General features: G+C 44.4%; 1 pseudogene; it reads right to left on the minus strand.

Moving 5' to 3' along the window:
• Positions 1 to 9,593: 9,593 nt before the first annotated feature.
• Positions 9,594 to 15,493, minus strand: LOC121275150 (annotated as a pseudogene).
• Between the last annotated feature and the right edge of the window lie 494 nt (positions 15,494 to 15,987).

The raw sequence follows: 15,987 nt of genomic DNA on the forward strand, positions 1-15,987 counted from the left end.
GGCATGCTACAGGAAATACATCTTCCAGTTTCAGGGTGCTACAACGGTCCAACTTGCAGCTTCACAGTGCTCCAAGGGATTCCAACTTCCAGCTTCAGAGTGACCCTGGAGATCAAACATCGAGCTTCAGTGTGCTCCAACGATCCCCATCCCGCTTAAGAAGATTCCAGAAGATCCACCTTCCAGCTTCAAGCTGCTCCAGAAGATCCACCTTCCAGCTTCAGATTGCTCCAGGAGATCCATCTGCCAACTTTAGAGTGCTCCAGGTGATCCACCTTCCAGCTTCACTGTGCTCCAGGAGATCCATCATCCAACTTCAGGTCTCCAGGACATCATCTGCCAACTTCGGAGTGCTCCAGGAGAACAGCCTACCATCTTCAGTGTGCTCCTGGAGATCCAGCTTCCAGCTTCTCAGTGCTCCAGGAGATTCACCCTGCAGCTTCAGAGTGCTTCAGGCGAGTCCACCTTCCAGCTTCAGAGTGCTCCTGGATATCAACTTCCAGCTTCAGAGGGCTCCAGCGATCCACCTTCCAGCTTAATAGTGATCCAGGAGATCCAACTTCCAGCTGCAGGGTGCAGTCTGGAAATCCATCTTCCTGCTTCAGAGTGCTCCTGGAGTTCCATCCTCCAGCTTATTGCTCCAGGGGATCCACTATCACAGCTTCAGGATGCAGCCTGGACATCAGAATCCAACTTCCGAGTGCCCCAGGAGATCCATCATCCAGCTTCACAGTTGCTCCAGGGATCCACCTTCCAGCTTCAGATTGCTCCAGGAGATCCACCTTCCAGCTTAAGAGTGCTCCAGGAGATCTACATACTAGTTTTAGAGTGCTCTGGAGATCCATCTACCAGCTACAGTGCTGCAGGAGATCCACTTTTCAGCTGCCATATGGCTCCAGGGGATCTGCCTAAAGCTTCAGAGTGCACCAGGAGATCCACATTCCATCTCCAGAGTTGCTACCAGGAGATAAACCTTCCAGCTTGAGGGTGCCTCCAGGAGATAATCCTTCCAGCTTCAGTGTGCTACTGGAGAAAAAGCTTCCAGATTCCAAGTGCTCCAGGAGAACTCAGCCTGCAGCTTCAGGGTGCTACTGGAGATCCATATTCCATCTTCAGAGTGCTACAGGAGATCCATCTTCCAGAGATCAGGCTGATCCTGGAGATCCATCTTATAGATTCAGAGTGTTGCAGTCAATCCATTTTCCAGTTTCGAAGTGATCCTGAGATCCAACTTATAGATGCAGAATGCTACAGGAGATCCATCTGCCAACTTTGGAGTGTTCCAGGTATCCACCGTCCAGCTTCAGTGTGCTACCTGGAGATCAAACGTGCAGCTTCAGAGTGCTCCAGGACGATCCACCTTCCAGCTGAAGAGAGCTCCAGGAGATCCAACTTCCAGGTCAGGGTGCAGCCTGGAGATACATCTTCCAGCTTCAGAGTGCTCCCAGGAGATCCACTTCCAGTTTTATTGCTCCAGGGGATCCACTATCCAGCTTCAAGGGAGCAAGGAGATCCATCTTAAATCTTCTGAGTGTTTCTACGAGATCCAGCTTCCAGCGTCAGGATGCAGCCTGGACATCCAGAATCCAGCTTCAGACTGCTCCAGGAGATCCACCTTGCAGCTTAAGAGTGCTCCAGGTGATCCACATTCTAGTTATAGAGTGCTCCTGGAGATCCATCTACCCAGCTTCAGTGCTCGAGGAGATCCACTTTTCAGCTGCCTTATGCTCCAGGAGATCCACCTTAAAGCTTCAGTGTGCTCTAGGAGATACACATTCCATCTCCAGAGTGCTCCATGAGATCCATCATCCTACGTGAGGGTGCTCCAGGAGATATACCTTCCAGCTTCAGTGTCCTAATGGAGAAACAGCTTTCAGACTCCAAGTGCTCCAGGAGAACCATCCTGCAGCTTCAGGGTGCAAATGGAGATCCATATTCCATCTTCAGAGTGCAACAGGAGATCCATCTTCCAGATTCAGGCTGCTGCTGGAGATCCATCTTATAGATTCAGAGTTGCTGCAGCAATCCATTATCCAGTTTCGGAGTGCTCCTGAGATCCATCCTATAGATGCAGAATGCTGCAGGAGATCCATCTTCCATCTTCAGAGTGCTCCAAATGATCAACATTCCAGCTTCAGAGTGCTCCAGATGATCGACCTTCCAACTTGATGGTGGTCCAGGAGATACACCTTCCAGCTTCAGTGAGCTACTGGAGAACAGGTTCCAGATTCCAAGTGCTCCAGGAGATCCACTTCAATCATCAGAGTTCTCCAGAAGATCCACCTTCCAGCTTCAGATTGCTCCAGAAGATCCACCTTCCAGCTTCACCTTGCTCCTGTTGATCACCGTCCCAGCTTCCGAGTACACCAGGAGATCCACTTTCATTTTCCAAGTGTCCAGGAGATTCATCTTCCAGCTTCAGAGTTGCTCCAGTGATCCACCTTCCAGCTTCAGAGTGCTCCAGGAGATCCATCATCCAACGTGGGAGTGCTCCAGGAGATACATCTGCCAACTTTGGAGTGCTCCTGGAGATCCACCTTCAGCTTCAGAGTGCTCCAGGAGATCCATCTTCCAGCTTCTAAGTGCTCCTGGAGATCCCATCTTCCAGCTATAGAGTGCTCCAGGAAATACAGTATTCCTGCTTCAGAGTTTCTCCATACGATCCTTCATCCACTTCAGAGTGCTCCTGGAGATCCATCTTGCAGCTTCAGGCTGCTTCCAGGAGATCCAGATCCCAGCTTCACTGTTCTCCAGTAAATCCAACTTCCAGCTTCAGAGGCACCAGGAGATCAACCTTACATCTCCAGTGTGCTCCAGCAGATCCACCTTCCAGCAACAGAGTGCTCCAAGAGATCCACCTTCCAGCTTCACGCTGCTCCAGGAAATCCAACTTCCACCTTCAGGGTGCAGCCTGGAGATCCAGTTTCCAGTTTCCGAGTGCTTCAGAAGATACACGTTTCAGCTTCAGAGAACTCAGGAGATCCATCTTCCAGCTTCTGCCTGCTCCAGGAGATCCATGTTCTAGCTTCAGAGTGATCCAGGAGATCCAATTTCCAGCTCCTGTGTTCAGGCCTGGAGATCCATCTTCCTCCTTCGGCATGCTACAGGAGATCCATCTTACAGTTTCAGGGTGCTACAACGGTCCAACTTGCAGCTTCACAGTGCTCCAAGGCAATCCAACATCCAGCTTCAGAGTGACCTGGAGATCAAACATCTAGCTTCAGAGTGCTCCATTGAGCCACCAACCAGCTTAAGAGTATTCCAGAGATCCACCTTCCAGCTTCAAGCAGCTCCAAAGATCCACCTTCCAGCTTCAGATTGCTCCAGGAGATCCATCTGCCAACTTTAGAGTGCTCCAGGAGATCCAACTTCCAGCTTCACTGTGCTCCAGGAGATCCATCATCCAACTTCAGGGTACTCCAGGACATCAATCTGCCTGCTTCGGAGGTGCTCCAGGAGAACAGCCTACCCAGCTTCAGTGTGCTCCAGACGATCCAACTTCCAGCTTCTCAGTGCTCCAGGAGATTCACCCTGCAGCTTCAGAGTGCTTCAGGCGATCCACCTTCCAGCTTCAGAGTGCTCCTGGAGATCAAACTTCCAGCTTCAGAGGGCTCCAGGGCGATCCATCTTCCAGCTTAAGAGTGCTCCAGGAGATCCAACTTCTAGGCTTCAGGGTGCAGCCTGGAGAACCGTCTTCCTGCTTCAGAGTGCTCCTGGAGTTCCATCCTCCAGCTTTATGCTCCAGGGGATCACTATCCAGCTTCAGGATGCAGCCTGGACATCCAGAATCCCACTTCCGAGTGCTCTAGGTGATCATCATCCAGCTTCACAGTGCTCCAGGGATCCACCTTCCAGCTTCAGAGTGCTCCAGGAGACCCACCTTCCAGCTTAGAGATGCTCCAGAGATCTACATCTAGTTTTAGAGTGCTCCTGGAGATCCATCCTACAAGCTACAGAGCTGCAGGAGATCCACTTTTCAGCTGCCTTATGCTCCAGGAGATCTGCCTTAAAGCTCAGAGTGCTCCAGGAGATCCACATTCCATCTCCAGAGTGCTCCAGGAGATAAACCTTCCAGCTTGACGGGGCTCCAGGAGATAAAACTTCCAGCTTCAGGTGTGCTACTGGAGAAAAAGCTTCCAGATTCCAAGTGCTCCAGGGAGAACCATCCTGCAGCTTTTCAGGGTGCTACTGGAGATCCATATTCCATCTCAAGTGCTACAGGAGATCCATCTTCCAGATTCAGGCTGATCCTGGAGATCCATCTTATTGAATCAGAGTGTTGCAGGCTATCCATTTTCCAGTTTCGAAGTGATCCTGGAGTTCAGAGTGCTCCTGGAAATCCAGATTCCAGCTTCAGAGTTCTCCAGACGATCAACTTCCAGCTTCAGAGTTCTCCTGGAGATCCATCTTGCAGCTTCAGGCTGCTCCAGGAGATCCAGATCCCAGCTTCACTGTTCTCCAGTAAATCCAACTTCCAGCTTCAGAGAGCACCAGGAGATCAACGTTACATCTCCAGTGTGCTCCAGCAGATCCACCTTCCAGCAATAGAGTTCTCCAAGAGATCCAGCTTCCAGCTTCACGCTGGTCCAGGAAACCAACTTCCACCTTCAGGGTGCAGCCTGGAGAACCAGCTTCCAGCTTCCGAGTGCTCCAGAAGATACACGTTCCAGCTTCGAGAACTCCAGGAGATCCATCTTCAAGATTCTGTGTGCTCCAGGAGATCATGTTCTAGCTTCAGAGTGATCCAGGAGATCCAATTTCCAGCTTCTGATTCAGCCTGGAGATCCCTCTTACCTGCTTCGCATGCAACTGGGGATCCATCTTCCAGTTTCAGGATGCTACAACGGTCCAACTGCAGCTTCAGAGTGCTCAAGGGATCCACCTTCCAGCTTCAGAGTGCTCCTGGAGATGCACCTTACAGCTTCAGAGTGCTACAGGAGATCCACTGTTCAGCTTCAGAGGCCCCAGGAGATCCCACCTTCCAGCTTCAGAGTGCTCCAGGAGATCCAACTTCCAGCTTCAGGGTGCAGCCTGGAGATCCAAATTCCTGCTTCAGAGTTCTTCAGGAAATCCAACTTCCTGCTTCAAAGTGCTCCTGGATATCCACCTTCCAGCATCAGTGTGCTCCAGGAGATCCATCCTCCACCCTGAGGGTGCTACAGAGGTCCGCATTCCAGTTTCAGGGGGCTCCCAGGGATTCATCTTCCAGCTTCATGCTGCTCAAGAGATCCGCATTCCAGCTTCATGTGCTCCAGCAGATCCATCATCCAACTTCTGGGTGCTACGGAGATCCATCTGCCAACATTGGAGTGTTCCATGAGATCCATCGTCCAGATTAAGGCTGCTGCTGTCGATCCAACTTACAATTCAGAGTGCTGCAGCAATCCATTTGCCCGTTACGGAGTTCTCCTGGAGATCCATCTTATAGATGCAGAATGCTGCAGGAGATCCATCTTCCAGCTTCAGAGTTGCTCCAGAAGGTCAACCTTCCAACTTGAGGGGTGTTCCAGGAGATACACCATGCAGCTTCAGTGTGCTACTGGAGAAGCAGGTTCCAGATTCCAAGTGCTCCAGGAGATCCAACGTCCATCATTAGAGTGCTCCAGAAGATCCATCTTCCAGCTTCACCTTGCTCCTGTAGATCAACCGTCCAGCTTCCGAGTACTCCAGGAGAAACACGTTACATACACCTCCATTCACTCTGCAAGCATGACCCAAGCTTCCAGGTCACCTATAATTTTAATTCACCACGTTTCTCTCACGTTGACCTCCTGCAGTATTCCAATAAAACTCAAGATAACCTTGAGGAACAAAAACAGGTTCCTCATCTTTCAATTAGGCACTCTACAGTCTTCTGGAGAACAATTTCAAACTGTAATCCCTGCAATAATTGTTGCCCTTTGCTTTGCAGGTTTGTTTCTCTTTTGCGTTTTTGCTTTTGCACTGTATCTGTTCATCATTCTATCATTCACACCTCCTACAAACTTTTTTTGTTTCTTTACTCATCCCATTACCACCCACTTTGGCCTTGCACCACCAACTTTTTTTTCCCTGTAATCTCTCCTGTCTTCCACAGGCGTCCCTTTGTGTTCTTTTTCACTTCCTGAAAACCTATTACATCCCTATTACAAAAGTAAGCAATAGCCAAGTGGTTATGGTACTGGGTTTGTAATCCCAAGATCAAGAGTTCAAATCTCACAATGGCAAACTATGAAAACAATATAACCTCATCTGAAACAGATGGAAACGGGTTTGTACTCGAAAGAGTTACAGCACATTGGTAAGACCACATCTAGAGTACTGTGTACAGTTGCAGTCTCCTTCCTAAGGAAGGAAATCATTTTATTGGATGCAGTTCAGAGGAAGTTCACTAGGCTGATTCCTGGAATGGTGGAATTGTCTTATGAGGGAAAGTTGAGCAGGTTGGGCCTATATTCATTGGAGTTAAGAATGGGGGGGTGATCTTTTTGAAACATACAAGGTGCTGAAGGGGCTTTACAGGGTAGATGCTGAAAGGACACTTCTCCATGTGAGGGATCTAGAACTAGGAGGCACAGCTAGAACTAGGAGGCACAGTTTAAAAATAAGGGTGTACCTCTCAAAGTGAAGATGAGGAAGAATTTCTTCTCTTAGTGTCATGTGTCTTTGGAATTCTCTTCAACAGAGCAGTGGAGGCTGGTCAATGAATATTTTCAGATTTTTGATCTACAAGGGAGTCAAGCGTCGTGGGCGGAAAGCAGGAAAGTGGAGTTAAAGCCACCATCAGATCAGCCACGGTCTTACTGAAAATCTTAAATAAAGGTGGACTTGGTGTCCAAGAACTGCACAAAGTAATATTTTTTCTGTGGGAAGGATTGAATGGGGTGTAGAGACTGTGATAGGGGAGAGTGTACATGGACTGTGGGAGGAGATTGAATGGGGGTAGAGATCAACTTCAATGCCTGGAAATGGATGTTCAACTGAAATGTTAGCCTGTCTTTAACAGATGTTGACAGAGCTGTTTTTCTTTTTTTTTTATCTACAATATGCATGTGTTGTAACAGAGATAGTTGGTGCTTTGAGGCAAGACTTGTTTGTACCATTACCCTAGGAACTGACAACCTGTTGATTGAGGATGACAATCTTCTGCCAGAGTGAGTCGCTCCCAGAGACAAAAATCAAACCAGCACATGAAGCAGACAACCTGCTGGGAGGTTCACTCTCCACAGCCTCCTCTAATAAAAGAGCCATGGGCATGGTAATTGACTTCAGGTTGCTACCTTAAACTAGTTAGAAAATGAACCTTTCTCCCACACAATCACCAGTCAACACGACGATTGTAGTGGGCTGCCCTGCTTCTTTACTTAACTTCTAAGACCATTAATGAATTCTCACTGATCCCATTCCACAATGATTTTTGTCCCTTTGCTGCTGCCTTGGGCTGTTCATTTACTACCTGACAACTCAGGCAAGATAATCAATAAATTAACACCATCTCCTGCCAATGCAAGATGGCCATCAATACCTATCTGCATAAGTGCACTTATCAGCACATGCACAGAATCCAATGGCATCATTTGCAGGAGACACAAATCCACCCTCATAAACAATGACAGTTTCTATTCAACAGTCTTCAAACATTTAATAATGTATCTTAATTGACTGCCCACGTATCCCCAAAATAATTTGTACCACAAAAAAAAGTGCAGCCAGGTGCACATCTCTCTGAACTAATTAAACGACAGGTCTGAAATTTCAAACAATTCCACACTTCCTGAGCCCTCGGTGCGTGGGCACTCAGGGCGAGGCCATTTTCCCTGCCCTGTCTCTCCTGCTTTCTCACTCTCTCTCCGCCACCATCATTTCCTTTGATATTTCATCTTTTAATAAATTTCTAACAAGACACCAACGTGATGTGTCATTTTAATTGGGGGTTGGGGGGTGAATAGAGTGGGTCCCATTTGCCACTTGCTCGCTACAGCTCTGTGAGGTTTGGGGAGTGGTGTGGATGGAGGGGATTCTTAAAAGTGTTAACTTGATGCTGCCAGCACTGCAATATTTGCAAATCCAGGGCCAGTGATGACCTCACATACACCCTGCTCCACAATGCCCCCTAAAAAATGGTGGCCGCATATGCGCAGCACTGGCAGCAAATGCAGCCATAAATTAGTTTATTAGCATGTTCATAACTTTGATTCCCAGGGTCACTAGTTTTAGTCAGCAATACATGTGAAGAATCAGTAATAATCTTTTTCCCACAACTAAGTATGCAGCATGTTACCAGGTGGTTTTACAGTCAATTACATTGAGCTCATTAATATACTCCTTTAGAAGATACACTAAGGGAAACTTGTAAAAGGAAGTAAAATTGCTCCTGGACGTCTAGGCTCAACTATTCCAACATACTCCTGGCTAGTCTCTCACTTGCTGTCTGAGCCTTTACTCCAAGTCCGGGTCATCCATCACCTCTGTGCATGCTGTCCTATAATGGCTCCTTGATCAAGATAGATTTTTAAATTCTCATTCTTGTTTTACATCTCTTCCATGGCCTCACCCCTCCCGCCTCTAATCTCCTCCAGCACACCCATAATTCTCAAGAGATATAGGAGCACGTCTGATTCTGGCCTCTTGAAAATCCCTAATTTTAGTTGCTTCACCACTAGTGGCCATGCATTCAACTGCCTAGCTCTAATTCCTTTCCTAGACCTCTGACTCTGCACCTTTATTTCCTCCTTTAAGAGGCTTCTTAGAACCTAACTCTTCAATCAAGCTTTTGGCCATCAGCCATGATATCACCTTATGTGGCTCAATGTCTAATTTTGCTTTGCAAGGCTGTGAAGCACCTAAGAACATTATATTTATTATGTTAAAGCACTATATAAAAGTAATTATGATGTTCTGATGACTTTAATGTGGAAATATAGCGAACCATTTGGCTACCACAATCATGTCAAAGGTAAAGGTCTGGCCTACTCACATATTATAAGGTTTCATGAGGTCAACTTTACATCAAATATTGCTTACTGGTATTCATTCATAAAGAATAAAAGGACCATTTTGGGCTCGAGGGGCTGAATGGCCTACTCTGGCTCCCAATTCATGTTTGCATAAGATTACCCAATTCCCAGAATATTTAAATCAATTGACGTTAGGAGACTGATGAATAAAATATGCAACAGCAATGCCAACAGATAATAATAACCCTTCTTCAGGGTCATACTGACTCAAAATGTTAACTCTGTTTCTCTCTCCACAGATGATGTCAGGCCTGCTGAGTTTTTCCAACATTTTGTTTTTATTTTAGAATTCCAGCATCCGCTGTATTTTGCTTTTCTCCAAGGAATAAAAGTACATGCTGGTGGGATTAATGAAGATCAAGAGGAAGTTCACATGGAAGCATAAAGGAAAACTTGCCTTTATTTAGTATCTTTCAGGCTATCGGGCATCCTAAAGTACTCTGAAGTGTAGTCACTGTTGTAACATAGTAAATGTGGCAGCAAATTTGCACACGGCAAACAGCAATGTGATAATGATCAGATAATCTGTTTCTGTAATGTTGATTGGAGGATTGAGTGACCAAAACACCAAGATAATTCCCATGCTCTTCTTGAAATAATGCAATGGGATCTTTAACATCCACCTTAGAGAATAGACAGGACCTTAGTTTAAGATCTCATCTGAAAAAGGCATCTCCAACAGTCCCTCAGTACTGCACTGCAGTGTCAGCACACTCCTGGAGTGAGACTTGAACCCACAATCTTCTCACTCAGAGAAGAGATGCTATCAACTGAGCCAAGGCTGAAAGACCTGCTGGCAAATGGCTTGCTTTGGTGCTTTAAATTCTATGCAAACCTTCACTCAATAGTCAGAAAAGAATATCTCAAGAGTCCAACAGTCCACATAGTATCCGGATAAGAAACACATTAGGGATACTAGCTTGCAGAGTAGTATTGTAAACTGACTCATTTCTGTCCCTTTGAAACACATCATTGGCATAAAAAGGAGCAAGAAATAGCCAAGTGGAACCAATCTAAACTTCCAATAGCACTTTTGAAGGCTTGTGTATAAAAATCCTCTAACTACCTACTTGGTTGGGGAAATCATAAGTTAGTGTAGTAGTAAGAATATCAGAGAAGGTGAAGGGCTATAATGAAAAAAAAACAATTGCACAATGTAAATTTCCAAAATACACATTTATCAAGCTATTCCAGTACCAACTAAATGAAAGTAACCTTACCGAGCTGCTTTTCAATCAATGCATTGTCAGTGAGAGCAATGCGCTGATGTTTGATCTTGCAAAGCCACGTTTGTAGATCAATTCACGCACAGACTTTAGATTTGGATATCTAGGAAATTAATACAAGGAATAATTTTGGTTAAAAATGTCACCATCCCATGACATACCATCTCCTGGTTAAACTCCCAGTGCACATGTTAATAAATCTCGAAAGGACAAATAGTTTTCAACCAATATAAATGTAGTTCTGTATCTAATTAAGTGACATATTTAGTCCCTTGCTATGACAAATCAACCAACACCCCTTGATTATTTTGAAAGCAATGTTTAAGCAGCGAGGCTGCAATATTCTCTTCACAAGAAGTCTTTTTATATTCACTCAAGGGATGTGGGTGTCGCTGGCATGGCCAACATTTATTGTCCATCCCTAAGTTCTCTTCAAAAGAGGTGGTGAGCTGACTTCATGAACCGCTGCAGTCCATGTGGTGTAGGTATACCCACAGTGCTGTTTGGGAGTGAGCTCCAGGATTTTAACCAGTGACACTGAAGGGACAACAATATTATTGGAGCTCCATTCATCCAGGCAAGTGGAGAGTATCCCATCACACTCCATATGACTTGTGCCTGGTGTGAAAAGGCTTTGAGGAGTCAGGAGGCGAATTATTCACCACGGGATTCTGAGCCTCTGATCTGTAGTCACAAAATTTATATGGCTAGTCCAGTTCAGTTTCTGGTCAATGGTAACCCACAGGATGTTGACAGTGGGGATTCAGTGATGGTAATGCCACTGAATATCAAGAAGCGATGGTTAGATTCTCCTTGTTGGAGATGGTCATTGTCTGGCACTTGTGTGGCATGAATTTTACTTGCCACTTGTCAGCCCAAGCCTGGATATTGTCCAGGTGTTGCTGCATTTGGACACGGACTGCTTCAATGTCTGAGGAGTTGAGAACAGTGCTGAACATTGTGCAATCATCAGCCAACATCTCCACTTCTAACTTTATGACGGAAGGAAGTCATTGATGAAACAGCAGAAGATGGTTGGGCTTAGAACACTACCCTGAAGAATTCCTGCAGTGATGTCCTAGAACTGAGATGATTGACCTCCAACAATTACAACCATCTTCCTTTACTAGGTATGACTCCAACCAGCAAAATGTTTTCCCCTTGATTCCTATTCCTGAGTACATATTAATACAGTATTCTCCAACGTGTAACTGACAAGCCAACAATGTGACCCAAGCCCAGCAATTCAGTGCTATTTGTGTTTCTATATCTGACTTGATATCACTAAGTGAATCATACTGAGCAGAACTTAAATAAAAAAGCAACCAGATGTCCCCCAGTGATTCAGTATGCCACAGATTTTAGCCAGGGAAGGAGAGAAAGTAAAAACAAAACAAGAAAAAAGGCAGTAAGAGCACATATTTTACTATCCTTTTTACAACCTCAGGCCATCCAGAACCGCTTCACAGTTAATTAGGTACTTCTGATGTTTCGTGAGTATTGTAATTAAGGGAAAACAAGGTAGTTAATTTGCATAGAGGACGGTCATATAAACAGCAGTGAGATCAAAGACCAGGTAGGTATCAACTTGGCTGAAAAATAATGCATAAGACAACAGGGAATATTTCCCTTGTTTGCCAAATAGTGCCACGGTATTTTTGAAATCTACATTAGAGGTAGAATGTCTCAATCAAAAGATCAAAGACCACCCAACAATACAGCAGTCTCAGTGTAGAATAAAACGTGTTTGAGTCACAATGGGACTTGAGCACACACACAACCTTCTGCTTCAGAGCCAAGAGTGCTACTGCTGAGCTAAGACTGACACCTATGGCACAAACCAACGGCCTTAGCACATTGGTATGGTGAGAGGAAATAAAACAGCAAGGGTCCCTATTTCTCGAGTGCTATCCAGTAACCTCCACTGGAAGGGAACTTGTGAAATGTTGGGTGGTAAAATAATCAGGCTCTGTTTGATATTAGAAGCCATTAACATCTGAATTTCACCATGGCTTAGTGATAGCCAGATTGCCAAAGTACTAGGATTGCCTAATAACATGGAACATGTATGTTGTTAATGCCATCAGGAAAGCATTTCATTTTAAATATAAAGAATGTAAATTTTGGTCATCATAGAAGACTAGAAATTTTTCCGATGGAGTGATCAAAAACAGAAACTTCGGGGAAAAAAAAGGAGATAAGTATTGTCATTTGCAGGCTGCAATCGCCGCATAGGTCTGCTTGAGGTTTGGTATAATAAATCACTAACTGCATCCATTCAGAAAATATCATACATGGTTTCACACTGACAGCATGTTATATTTCACCTTTTTACCAAAAGAATAGTTTCACTTTTGATAATTGCTTGTTTTCTAATCACATACCCCCATGCAATGTATGGCTCTGCAATACGGAGCATGTTGATCGAAGCTTTATTCAGTTTCACAAACACTCCATTGAAGATCTGACGCAGTCGTAGGAGCTGAAGCACTTTACGGACTTTAGGGCTTACACCATTGATGCTGTGAAGCCAAGGACAGAATTAGCAAGATAAAGGGACATTTTATTTTAAAAGTAGTTGTTTATTTGCTATCAATTTGTAATGGCTTGAAAAATTAGATAAACCTATTTTTAAATTGACAAATAAGTATGCATTAACACTTACCCCCTAATACGGATCACAAAAGCTAGCCTGGGTTCAGCAGGGACATAGTAATTATTAGCTTTGCGTGCCATTCTGGCAAGGCGGATCTCGCGTCTGTACATTTGCTTGTATTCCTTGTGGTAACACTCAGCCTCTTGTAGATTAGTTTTCTCGTCACTCTTCTTATCTTTTTAAAAAAAAAGCATACTTATGATCAAAATGTTCTAAAAATACATGGCGTACATTGTACTCCATATTAGTACAAAATAATCAAATTGATCACGTTATATAAAATTTTCTTCATCCCTCCACCCCCAGAAGTAACCTTCCAAAAAAAGACTGAAAGTACTGAAGGCACCCATATATACAAACAGTGCTACTTCACATTATCATCATTTTCCAGCCATATAAACTAAGACATGCAAAGTGTCCAAAAATCTTAACTATTTTTTCATGGGATGTGGGCATCACTGGCAAGGCCAGCATTTGTTGCCCATCCCCAATTGCCCCCAATTTAATAATAGATGTCAATTCAAAGAACCAGACTAATATTATTAAAGACATTGAAAACCCTATTGCTGTATCGGCTGTACTGTGAGTGGCTTGCTTGGCCATTTCAGAGGGCAGTTAAGAGTCAACCACACTGCTGTGGGCATGGGGTCATATGTAGTCCAGACTGGGTAAGAACGGCAATTTCCTTTCCTCAAGGGCGTTAGTTTGCTTTTACAACAACGATGATTCTTATCATGGTCACCATCATTGAAACAAGCTTTATATATTCCAGATTTTATTAACAGAATTTAAATTCCAACAGCTACCAGTGTGGGATTTGAACCGGTGTCTCCAGAGGATTCACCTGGGCCTCTGGATTACTAGCCTGGTGACATTATCATCACACCACCATCTCATCATAATTGCAGTCAAAATCATTTACTACACAACTGAAGTTTTGTCAATCTTAAAATTTGCTTGTGACAAGTAACCTGATCAACCCTTTGCAGACCATGAACTTACCACATAGCAGAATTCAAATAATATTTACAATGTCACATTAGTCTCGTGATTAGGAAGAGAAAAAAGACACATGTATATAGCACCTTTCCAGGACACCAGTCATCTCAAATGCAGCCTACATGAAGTGCAGTCACCATTTTTAATGTAAGAAGCTCAGCAGCCAATTTGAGCATAAGCTCCCACAAACAATGCGATAAAGACCAAATAATTTGTTCTTATGATGTGATTGAGGGTTCAATATTAGCCAGAAATCTAGAATAACTCCCCAGTTCTTCAAAGAAGTGCCAAGGGACTTTTGATGTCCACCTGAGGTGGTAGACAGAGCCTCGGTTTAACATCTCATCCAAAGGATGGCACCCTCAGCTTTAATTTCTGTGCTGAAATCCAGATAGAAATTGAACCCAGAACCTCCTGAATCAGAGGCAATAGTGCTACTAACGTGAGCCACAGATGACTTTAGAGGCACTAAAATTATTCTGTAATTGAGCAATTCACCAATTGCCTTGTTTACGAAGCATAACTGCTGTCAAAATTAACCCTCTACAGGGAAGCAATCCCCAGATCCCTAGTTTTTGTACCACATATAATTTATCATGAATAGGCAGCCCTTTTAACTAATATACTACATTGGGAAACAGGTGAATTAAAGATGAAAATTATGAAAGACCACAAAAAATACTACCAAGTTTATGGTTAGAAATGCTTAGAGTCTTTGACTGTTAAGTTCATAGGCATAAATATTTCCACGATTATTAGTGTAAGATATACCAGACAATTCAACTTATAACGTCACAATTTTGTTAAACATGTATGATTGAAGTGCGGCTATAGTCCGATAGGTCGAAGTGTCTCAACAAACCTTCTTTTCTACCAACAAACGCTTAATGCGCTTGGCCTTCATGAGTGCAAACGCCTGGCGCTTTTTCAAAAGGCTTTCAGGGACAGATGGCACCTTCTTCCCTCTGGTTAAAAAGGAAACAGATGGAGGTGGTGAGGTTATTTTACCATAAATTAATACTCTCAATACTGTTATCTCAGCGCCCTTGATTTGATGCAGATGTTAAACAATTTGCACACATCCTGATAAAGCAACAGTTAATAGCTGTTTTCTTATTACGTCTGGTAGGCCACAACCTAACCGTGAAGACGCTAAACAATTATCTGTAGCTAATATAGCCACTAGTACAATAGATGCTTCAAAAAAAAAAGAAAAAACTATATCTAAAATCTTGGTTAGTTAATCGGATCAATCAAGAGCCTTTACAATAAAACAATAAGTAAAAGCTTGAACCGGGCACAATGTAACCTGAGTGCACAGAACGGTTCGGGACTGGACAAGCGCATCATCACGCCATGTCCAAACCATTAAACTTTAAAAAGCGCATAATACACGGCTGGCTCATCACACGAGAATATCCCGTAAGTAAATAGCGTTCACAACTGAAATTTAACTATAGATGGATTCGGATTAATACGCTTCACTCGATACTCACTTTGCGTCCGCCATTATCACCACAGTCTGGGAGAGGAAAAGGGAGCAACGCATGCGCGGAGGACCTTTAAAGCCTGCCTTTGGCCTCTGTCCCTATTGCTGCCTGAGCCGATACAGTAACAGGGTTTTCAATGTGTTTAATAATATTAATCTGTTTTTTTGAATTGACATCTATTATGAAACAAATGAGGAAAAATATCACACGATCGTTGCAGTCAGGGCTGGCAGCACAGAAGTAGCCCTGGTTTGCGAGGTCCTTGGCCGCGGGGAGGGCCGTGCAGGTTCCTTATTTAAAGGGTGACGCGGATTGAAGATGATCAGAGTCAGAAGGAGGCGGCAGTGGTGGAAGGTAGGGTCGAGATCAGGGGAACTGCAGCATTTAGTCATCTACACTCGCTGCCCGCTCCTTGCTGGAACGGCTGGCCTTTTACTTCCGACGCCAGCCATGAATATCGTCGCAGAGTTTTTCGTTGTCACTTTCAAAGTGCTTTGGGCTTTCGTATTGGCCGCGGCGCGATGGCTGATCAAGCCCAAGGAGAAGAGTGTGTGCGATCAGGTGTGCCTGATCACGGGAGCCGGCAGCGGGCTCGGCAGGCTCTTCGCGCTGGAGTTTGC

Source organism: Carcharodon carcharias, unplaced genomic scaffold (genome assembly GCF_017639515.1).
Source record: "Carcharodon carcharias isolate sCarCar2 unplaced genomic scaffold, sCarCar2.pri scaffold_1094_ctg1, whole genome shotgun sequence".
In the NCBI taxonomy this organism is placed as follows: Eukaryota; Metazoa; Chordata; class Chondrichthyes; order Lamniformes; family Lamnidae; genus Carcharodon; species Carcharodon carcharias.